Below are 11,591 nucleotides of genomic sequence, written 5' to 3'. Positions count from 1 at the left end.
CGGTGGTGGAACCCAAGAAGCATACGGCACCGATGCGCTTCATCGATGAGAAGGATTGGCATTTTGAGGATGAGGTTGATCCCTTTGGAGATGGTGATGGATGTGCTCGAGGATTTTGAGAAGGTGATCAACATGCACAAAGGTTTAGACCTGAACCAAGGATCTTTCGTGAACCCAATAACGCTATTTGGAGGAAAACCGCACGCTTGAACTTTCTAAAATTCAAGGCGGTAATCCAATAGATTTGGTGTTTCAAGTTGAACAATATTTTGATTATCAAGGTACAGCGGAAGATGCAAAGATCCACAAGGCAAGCTTTCACCTCCAAGGAACGGTATTGCATTGGTATAAATCGATTATTCCTAGTAGTGGATTTACCGGATGGGCTGATTTTTATAGGAGGATTACATGCAGATTTGGGACAGTGGCATATGAAGATTTTGCTACCACATTAAGTAAGATAGTTTAGAGGATGACCGTATTGGAGTACCAAGCTAAGTTCGAAAGAGTTAGTAGTCGTTGTGAGCCACCTTGGCCCGAACCGACATTGATGAGCATATTTATTTTAGAGCTATGAGATGAGATACAAGCGGATGTTCGTACTCTTTGTCCTACTACTCTTGAGGAGGCCTTTGAGAAGGCCGTCAGAATGGAACAAAAGCATAAGGCTCTAAAGATGACAACGAAAACCAATTGGGGCAACCGAGATAGGCGGTTTGCACCTAGAACGCCGGCTAGAAATTTGGCGGGTCAAAAACAGCGGGTGCGAGTACTAGACCACGACCATCTTTAAGACCTTCTTCCGATGCTAGAGGAGGCACAAGACCCCCCATTCGAACTCTCACACCTGCACAGGTGGAGGAGCGAAGAGCAAAGGGCCTTTACTTTCGATGTGATGAGCGTTTCACCCCCGGTCATCGGTGTTCTAAATCGATCGGGAGTGTGATTCTCATCGACGGTCTTAAGGAGGATGATGAGGTTGTTGATGATGGAGAGTGTCCAGAGGAGGTCTATGAGGAGGCCGTTGAAGAGGGCGTGGAGGAAGATATCCAAACTAAAATATCGATACATGCATATTCGGGTACTTTCGCGTCGAGGACGTTACTGGTAGACGGACTCGTTAGAAAGCATTATGTGCATATCCTCATCGATTCGGGGAGTACACACAACTTTCGAGATGAGAGGTCAGTGAAGAGATTGGGTTTGGATACCGACCATAAGATTTGACATTGCTATTGGAGACAGCACAAAGTTTAGGACGGAGAGCTTGTGTCGCCAGGTCGGTATACGGATACAAGGACACGACATCATTATGGACTTGTATCCATTGGCGCTGCGAGGAGCGAACATTGTCCTTGGTACTCGGTGGTTACAGAGTTTGAGACCCATCACATTTGATTTTTGGAGTATGTAGATGAAATTTAAACAAGGAAACAAAGATATGTGGGCTTGATGGTGTTTGGTCTTCGCCGATTCTTGCGATGCGGCCTATGGTGGGGCTGCCTTGTGCATATGATTTGGCCTATCTTCTTCAGTTAGGACCAGTAGGAGATGAGCCTCAAACGAGTTCAGGTACTACCATTAAATTGTTTAAATTATTAGATATCTTTTCTGGACTGTTTAAGGAGCCATAGGAGTTGCCACTGAGGAGAGCAGCGGACCATCGTATAGAGATTGTACCTGGGGCTGCACCGATGAACGTAAGGCCATGTTGATATCCAAATGTGCAAAAAGAAGTTATCTCTAAGATGGCAGCCGAGATGTTGAAGCAAGGCCTCATACAACCAAGTCATAGCTCATACTCATCTCCTATGTTATTGGTGCGAAAAAAGGACGGGACATGACGTTTTTGTGTCGATTATCGGGCACTAAACGCTATTACCGTCAAGGACCGGTATCCCATTTCGATTATCGAGGAGCTATTGGACGAGCTTGCAAGGGCGACTATATTTAGTATGCTTGACTTGTGGGCCAGATATCATCAAATTAGAGTTCACCCGGCGGATGTGCACAAAACTGTATTTCGGACTTCGAATGGGCATTACGAGTTCTGGGTGATGTCGTTTGGTCTCACCAATGCTCCAGCTACCTTTCAAGGCCTCATGAATGATATATTTCGTCCTCTATTGCGAAAATATGTCTTGGTATTTTTTTTATGACATTATGGTGTGTAGTAGGAATGAATTGGCGCATTGGCGGCATTTGGAGGATGTGTTAAATTTGTTAAAGCAAAACCAATTGAAGATGTTACGATCCGACCACATAGGTTAAGTCGAGTCAAGTCGAGTCGAGTTAAATTAGTTACTTAGCTTTATCTTTCTATTTTGAATTTCAAATAAATCGGATAATCCGCTTGTGGATCCGATCCACTAGAGATTAATTACTTAGCTTTATCTTTCTATTTTGAATTTTAAATAAATTGGATAATCCGCATGTGGATCTGATCTGTTAGGGAATTTTAGTCCTATAAATAGGGGTGGACATGAGTTGATAAGGAGCATTGAATTGAGAGAAATCTGAGTTTAGCCAGTTATTATTCTCGTCCTTATCTTTTTTACATTAACCATTGGATTGTTTTTATCTTCATAGGAGTAGATCATAACCGTAGATCCCCTTCAAGCATCCAAACCCTAGCCTCCTCCTACCTCCAGCAGCCACCCTACTACACAGCTATCCACCACCACATTTGGCCGTCCACCACCCTCCGACGACTGCCACAACGTCGGATATTATCGTTCTGCCCTCCCTGGCATATCTCCACTATTTTATTTTTATCTTTTCATCCCGACCTCCAATTTAGATGAAACTAGAGCCATTAGAACCCCAACTCATGAGGCTACCTCCACCTAAACTTTCATAATCATCCTACGGACAGATTGTTCTAGATCTAGTCTGTAACAATGGTATCAGAGCCAGGTTCCTCGGAAGATGGTTAACACGCATTCCAAGGCCAACGAGGAGGCATCGACCATGAAGGACCATGATGTCATCTCTGTTCCTATGGGAGTTTATCTAGCACCCCCTCCAATCCTAGCAATGGTCAACGACGAGCCATCGGCGTGGGCAAAAGTTCTTTTTAAAGCATTTTCAGTCGAGTTGAAGGAGAAAACGAAGGAGATCCAAACCGCCCTCCACCGACCTACGCTGCTAGCGCCACCGACCACGACGGGACAAAGCCAAACGCAGCCACCATTATCAACCCGTTTGGAAGGGGATGAGCCGGCCCAAATCGCGGCCTCAACCCCTCCTCCGGCCACGATAGGGACCCCTCCGGCCCTGCAGACCTTCCCAGATGCCTCTGGCATGTCAGAACCACTTGCAACAACATCCGTGAGATCATCTTCCCCATCCACAGTGGGAGCTAGGGCCAAAAACCCTAGCTTCCCACCGGCGGCTGTCCAGATGCTCACGGCCCCTACTGCCACAACTGGTCTCTTCCACGAGGCCCCTGCACACGAGCCTACGGTGGCTTTCACGCCGGCACTGGCTAGAAGACCGCTAGCCACTGCGGTTCATGCTGGAGCAAATCCACGGTTGGTGGCCGCAGGTCCGACTCTCCAACGGCTACTGACGGCCATGGCTGGCTTCCTAGGGCCGACTGTCAGCCAGTGGTGGCAGCCGCAACCGTCGGCAATTGTCGGGTGGCCAAACTCGACAGCCACGGTCGCGGGAAGCTACCCTTACATCGGGGTAGCTCCGCTGCAGTTTTTCACCGCCACTACTCCATTGTAGTGGGGCCACTGGTCCCTTCCGCAGCCGCCAAGAGTCGGTGGACTGGCTGGCGACACACCAAGACTGCCGCTGCAACAGCTCGATCCCGAGCTCGAGTTTGGCCCTCCACCGTCGCTCACCGCCATTCCACCGCCATGAGGACCAGCTAGGGTCGACTGCTAGTGATCCCCAACCGAGCCCAGCCACTGCTGCCCCCCATGTACCCTGTGGTGGCATCCCTAGGCCGAATTCCAAATTCAGCCCTAGGGTTAGGTTATTGGAATAAAGGAGATGAAGCACACGATTTTCGGGGTAGGCCAAATTTTTGCGAATCGGTTCGTCCAGCTCGTGTGAACTAGTTTGGAACCCATAAACAAGACCCTAAGCATAAGTACGAGCCTGAGGATGAATGGTGGAATAAACCGGTGGGCCCGCGTCGTCAAACTGAGCTGAACCCGCATGCAACCCGGGGGCGACATGAGCCAAACCCATGGGCCTATGACTCACGAGACCAGCCTCGACCCCGAGGTCACTTCGCCCGTGATGACAGACCACATGTTGGTATCCAAGCTCAGACCGTCAAGCTTGATTTTTGAAAATTTTCTGGAGGAGACCCACTAGATTGGACCTATCTAGTGGAGCAGTTTTTCACGTACCATGGCACGCCCGACCACCAGAAGGTCCAGCTAACCTCATTTCACTTGGAGGGCGTGGCAATTAGGTGGTACCAGTCGACTAAGCGGACTCGACTATTTGAGTCTTGGCAAGACTTTGCGGATGCGATTTGTGCTCGATTCGATCTGACTCAGTACAAGGACTTTTAAGCCATGTTGACTAAGCTGACTCAGTCAACAACAATTCGAGCTTACTGGGAGGAATTCGAGCGGATATGCAACCAAGTCACTAATTGATCTGACTCGGCTCTAAAGAGTACCTTCATTAGTGGGCTTAGGCCTGACATTCATGCTGAGGTCAAAGCTTTGAGGACCACTACTTTTGAAGAGGCGTTCTCCTTAGCTATTCTGATGGAGTCCAAGTTGGTTCAACTGAACCAGATCCGCAAGGAGGAAAGAAGAAAGGCGGCCCAAGCCCACGGCCCACTAGAGACGGCATCTGCCCCGATTCAGACTACACCAACGGCTCAGCCTAACCGACAGATGATCACGTGCCGCTTTGTATCCAATGACTTGGAAGAGCGTCGAAGAAAAGACTTGTGTTTTTACTGTGATGACCGATTTACCCCCGATCATAAATGCAAGTGTCAGCCAGCCCACGTCATATTCCTAGGCGGACTCGAAGAAGATGAACCCGAATCCACTGATTGGCACAACAAGTTATATGAGTACAGGGGCGTGAGAACTGTTTCAGCCATGAACTGGTGACGCTGGCAACATTAGGCAAGTGATACGATTCGATCCATATTGGCTCCACGCGGGACATTGGGTTTATGGGAATTAGCCTATTTATCTAGTTGAGTAAGAAGAATCAATAAAATCTATTTTTGCTAGGGTGCGTTCGAACGCGAAGACCACGTTCGAATGCGGCCGTTAGAACGCCTGCATCACGTTCGCATCGACAGAGAACGAAATTGGCACGTTTGAACAGAAATAGGCGTGTTCGAACGTGGCCACTCAAATGCTTGCATCATGTTCGCATCGACAGATAACGGAATTGGCATGTTCAAACGCAATCAGGCCCGTTCGAACGTACAGCGACAAAAGTATGGGTTAAGTTAGGGATGTTAGGGTTGTTTGGGGTGTTTTACGTTAATTATAAAGTCCTTCGGGTGAGCCTCTATATATATGTGGAGGAACCCTAATTGAGAATGTTCTTATCTGGATTGGAATTGGCTTTAGCCTCATCTTCTTCTCTCTTGACTCTAGCCATTGGCGCCCTCTCCCACCTCCTTCCTTCCACTGCCCAAGTCTTTGGTAGGCCTCTTCCATCCTCTAACCTCCCTCTTCCACAATAACTTCTCCCCCTTCACACCAAGAACTAACCCTAGCATCCATTTAGCCATTAAAGGGCTATTAAGCTAGGATTTAAGTTTCAAAACCGTTGCAGATCGGATTAGGCCGGTACGTAACAACTAGTATTAGAGCCAACCTTCCTTGGACCACTATGGCTACCACAAGATCCAAGGCAGCTAAGCAAGTCAGTGATCAAGGCATGGAGACTAACCGTGTGGCTGTGTCAAGATCCCCATCGCCTTAGAGTTCTCGAGGACGAATAGAAAGCCTGCCTGATCTCGCGCAAACCCTAGCGCTTATAGCACAAACTTTGTTGGAGATCAAAGCCACCCTTGCAGATAGGAATGAATACCCTCCAAGGTGTACACCTGAACATCATTTAAGACATAAAGAACTCCCCTTACCTAGAGAGGGAAACTGACGAGGACTAATCATGGAGGCACCTTGGAGACAACGCGACGAGCCACATGGGTGCCGCGCCAACTTACCTCCCCTTCACCTGAGGGAACCTATAGCCCCACAATCAGAGGAGGAGCCTTGGGATGAGTGGGAGGAACTTCCTTATCACCCAAGGGCCCAACATCAAGGGCTGCTTCGTCGAGGACGTGAGAACGGGCATGACTAAATGCTACAACCCTGCACCGTTCAAATTGATTTTCCTAAGTTCAACGGTGAGGACCCGTTGGATTGGATTTATAGAGTGGAACAATTCTTCACATATCAAGGGACACCTAATCATCAAAAGGTGTTATTGGCCTCATTCCACCTTGAACATGTAGAGGTGAGATGTTATCAAGCAACACATCGAGCTCGTCCCTTCGCCACTTGGGAGGAGTTCGCCGATATGCTTTGTATGTGTTTCGGACCATCGGACTATGAAGACTTCCAAGCCACCTTGACAAAGCTAACCTAAAAACTTCGGTAAGAGCCTATCAAGAGGAGTTCGAAAGGATAAGCAATAGAGTCCATGGGTGGTTGAACTCAGCCCTTAAAAGTACTTTCATCTCTGGGCTTCGCCGTGATATCCAAGTGGAAGTCAAGGCTACCCATCCTACATCCTTACTAGAGGCATTCTCAGTGGCTCAAATGATGGAAGAAAAGATAAGGGAATTGAAGGCTACTCACTGCCCCAATTGGAGCGTTGCGGACCCGCATGTTAACACTAGACCGTCGGCTTTAGGAGTGGCACGTTCGAGGTGGGCTCGGCCAAATCTTAATCGGCAAAACCCTCCACCTACAGGCCTTGACTCTCGGGGACAACCAGGGGTGACAGGGCGATGCCTCACACCAGTAGAGGTCGAAAATCAGCGTTCTAAGGGCTTATGCTTCTATTGCGATGAGCGTTTCACACCAGGCCACAAATGTGCCAAACAACCTGCAGCCATCATGCTCATGGAAGAGATGATTGAGGAAGATCCTATTGAAGATCTTGAAGGGCAGCAAATGGATGAAATGAATCACATCGAGGAAGACAACTCGCTAGAAGTTCAAGCCGAACTCTCCCTCCATTCGCTTGCCGGCGAGTCAACTCCAAAAACCCTTCGGGTCGAAGGTATGATTAAGAAGAAAAAGGCACTAATTCTTATTAACTCAGAAAGCACCCATAACTTTGTGGATCTATGGATGGTTAGATGGTTGGGTTTAGAATCGAAGCCTTCTAATGGCTTTGATGTGATCATCGGGGACAGCACCGTGTTGAGGACTGACGGAATATGCCGCAAGGTACAGCTGCAAATTTAAGGCCACACCTTTCGAATTGACTTCTATCTGTTGGCTCTTCGAGGGGCCGACATGGTGCTTGGGGTGCAATGGCTACGGAATCTTGGATCGATCACCTTCAATTTCACCACCATAGCGATGGAGTTTAGATACGAAGGTAACCCGATCCAATTAATGGCCGCATCAAACAGGGAACCTTTTGGAGTCCTACAATCCCTAGAAGGTTGCCGAAACCCGGGTGCCGCGGGTTCCTCATGCAACTCATCAAGGGGACCCAAAATATGGAGGACTCAACACCCTTACCCGCTGACTTAAAGGCTATTTTGCAGGAATTCGAAGATATGTTCCAGCAACCCCATGGACTGCCACCACCTAGAGCGCAAGACCATCGCATCGAGATCTTGCCAAGGACAGGTCCAGCCAATGTGAGGCCATACCGATACTCATTCATCCAAAATGAGGCTATATCAAAGATGGTCCAGGAGATGTTGTCTAGCGGGGTGATAAGGCCAAGTGGAAGCTCTTATTCTTCACCCGTCTTACTTGTGCGGAAGAAGGACGGGTCGTGGCGGTTTTGTGTGGACTATCGAGCTCTCAATTCTATCACCGTCAAGGATCGGTATTCTATTCCGGTGATTAAAGGGTTGTTGGATGAACTAGCTGTGCATGTTATTTTGGAAGTTGGATTTGAGGGCTGGATACCATCAAATTAGAGTCGAACCATCTGACGTGCACAAGATGACATTTAGAACTCATGATGGACACTATGAGTTCTTGGTCATACCTTTCGGTCTTATCAACGTCCCAGCCACTTTCCAGAGCTTGATGAATGATATATTTAGGCCTCACTTAAGGCAATATATGCTGATATTCTTTGATGATATATTAGTATACAACAACACATGGGAGGAACATTTGGGACATCTTAGGACGGTTCTTGGACTACTTCAGCAGCACGAGCTAAAAGCAAAGGACTCCAAGTGTTCATGGGGGCAGCAAATGGTCGACTACCTGGGTCACATCATATCAAAAGATGGAGTGGAAGCAAACCCTAAGAAGATCCAAAGCATGGTGGATTGGCCGTTGCCAAAGACTACCAAGGAACTACGCGATTTCCTTAGTTTAACTGGCTACTATCGCTGGTTTGTAGCGAATTACGGCAAGGTGGCAGCTCCCCTCATGACCTTGCTATGAAAAGGGGCATTCTCATGGATGGACAAAGCCAAGGAAGCATTTGAAGCCTTGAAGAAGGCAATGGTCTCAGCCTCGGTCCTTGCCTTAGCAAATTTTACCAAACCGTTCACCATTAAGTGTGATGCATCCGGAGTCGGTATAGAAGCAATTTTAATGCAAGAAGGAAGGCCTATAGCCTACATAAGCAAGGCTCTTTCCGAGCGTTCACAACTGCTATCAACCTATGAAAAAGAGATACTCGTCATCATCCATGCTATCACCAAATTAAGGTCTTATCTCATCGGGCGGCGCTTCACGATTCGCACGGATCAAAGGAGTTTACCATATTTTCTTGGGCAACGCATTCACACACCAGCCCAACAAAGGTGGGTGTCTAAGCTACCCAGATATGACTACGAAATCGTGTGCAAAAGGGGGACTGAAAATAGCGCCGCCGACGCCTTATCCAGATGCCCAAACCCAACCGAGTTAGCAGTCATTTCAGCACCAGTTTTTCCCTTTTTCCAACAGCTACAGGAGGCCTACAAGAATGATCCGGAAGCCAAGAAGATGATAGACGACCTTGCTGCATATCCTAATTGTAAACAAGGGGTGTTGTTGAGGGATGGACTCTTGATAAACAAGCGGAAGATCATTGTTCTAGGTGACCGTCAATTGCACTTGGAGTTGATGCGCCACTTCCATGACTCTCCTATTGCTGGACATGAAGGGGCGTTACGCACCTACAAAAGGTTGAGTCAGAGTTGCATATGGGTTGGGATGAAGAAGGATGTGTAGGCCTATGTCAAGGCTTGTGGTGTGCCAAAGGACAAAGACGGGGTCGGCCAAATCTGCTGGATTGCTTTAGCCGCTTCCCATTCCGACTAAGGTTTGGGAGGATGTCGCAATGGATTTCATTGATGGCCTACCCAAGGCCAAGAGACATTCTGTTATATTGGTGGTGGTTGATCGCCTCAGCAAGTATGCGCATTTTTCAGCCTTAGCGCATCCTTACACGGCGAAAAGGTGGCTGAGGTTTATGTGCGCGACGTGGCCAAGATGCATGGTATGCCAAAATCAATTGTTTCAGATCGTGATCCTATATTTGTGAGTCAATTTTGGCAGGAATTCTTTGCACTCCAAGGGACAACATTCCGGATGAGTTCAGCCTATCATCCTCAAATGGACGGGCAATCCGAAGTGCTAAATCGTTAGTTAGAGCAATATTTGAGGTGTTTTGTGGGCAAGCGACCACGACGGTAGATATCTTATTTGCCATGGGCGGAATGGTTATACAATACAGCTTTTCATTTGGCCATTGACATGACTCCATTTGAGGCCGTTTATGGACAACCCATACTTGCCATCAGCCCGAACGGAGCAAACCGATGTAGATGCCGTTCCGAGAGACCGTGATGAGGTGTTGAGGAGACTCAAAATACACTTAGCGGTTGTCCAAAATAGGATGATGAAGCAAGTTTATGACCAGAGGCACCAAAAAAGGTCCTTTTCGATTGGGGATTGGGCCTACATCAAGCTCCAACCATATCGGCAAAGCTCGGTTAGACCAATTCCCAATCAGAAGTTAGCTCCAAAATTTTATGGACCATATCAGGTGATCAAGAGAATTGGACCGATAGCCTATCACCTTGACTTACCAGAGGAGGCGCGGATACACCTAGTATTTTATGTTTCGAATCTCAAGGCTTGAGTTCCCCCTACCGAGCCCATCAGAGGTGTTCCACCTGAACCAACGATGATGTAGGCCGAAGAGTCTAAATCCAAACCAAGTATCCCTACCCTAGTTCGGATCCTAGCTCGCCGATGCACTCGAGTTCAGGATGAGTGGATGACTAAGATTTTGGTGGAGTGGCAAGGACGCCTAGTGGGGGAGGCGACATGGATGTCTGAAGCTAACTTCATGGACCGTTACCCGGAGTTGACACCTTGAGGTCAAGGTGCGCGAAAGTGATACGATTCGATCCATATTGGCTCTACGCGGGACATTGGGTTCATGGGAATGAGCCTATTTATCTAGTTGAGTAAGTAGAATCAATAAAATCTATTTTTGCCAGGGTGCGTTCGAATGTCTGCATCACGTTCGCATCGATAGAGAACGGAATTGGCGCGTTCGAACGGAAACGGGCGCGTTTGAATGCAACCGTTCGAACGGAAATGAGCGTGTTTGAACACGGCCGTTTGAACGCTTGCATCACGTTCGCATCGACAAAGAACGGAATTAGCACGTTCGAACACAATTGGACGCATTCGAATGCACCGCGACGAAAGTATAGGTTAAGTTAGGGATGTTAGGGTTGTTTGGGATGTTTTTATGTTAATTATGGAGTCCTTAGGGTGAGCCTCTATATATATGTGGAGGAAACCCTAATTGAGATTATTCTTATCTGAATTGGAATTGGCTTTAGCCTCATCTTCTTCTCTCTTGACTCTAGCCATTAGCGCCCTCTCCCACCTCCTTCCTTCCACCGCCCAAGTCTTTGGTGAGCCTCTTCTAGCCTCTAATCTCCTTCTTCCACAACAACTTCTCTCCCTTCACACCAAGAACTAACCATAGCATCCATCTAGCTATTGAAGGGCTATCAAGCTAGGATCTAACTATAGGAACCGTTGCGGATCGGATTAGGTCGATACATAACGCAGTGGAGGGCAGCTAGTAGGACCTTTGGCAAGTCCTGGATAGAGTTCTTGAGGGAGATTTGTATCTCCTTCAAGTTCTCCTTCGAGTTCTCTTTAAATTTAGGCAAAAATTCCTTAAATATCACCTTCGCCCACGCTGGAGGCTCATCGTCGGCAGTGGCTACTGGTGGCGCCGGAGAAACTCCCATAAGAACAAAGATGAGATCCTAATCCTCCGTAGTTGCTCCTTCCTCATTTGTCTTCGTGTTGCGGCTGTCATCGAAGGATGGTGGAAGGCCTGGTGGTGGTGGACGGCCATATAGTAAGGTAGCTCGTAGTTCAAAATAATGGCTAGGGTTTGGATGCTTTAAAGGGATTTAG

Source organism: Typha angustifolia, chromosome 15, assembly GCF_048772165.1.
Source record: "Typha angustifolia cultivar Huaian chromosome 15, ASM4877216v1, whole genome shotgun sequence".
NCBI classification, from domain to species: domain Eukaryota; kingdom Viridiplantae; phylum Streptophyta; class Magnoliopsida; order Poales; family Typhaceae; genus Typha; species Typha angustifolia.
This window is presented reverse-complemented; position numbering follows the sequence as displayed.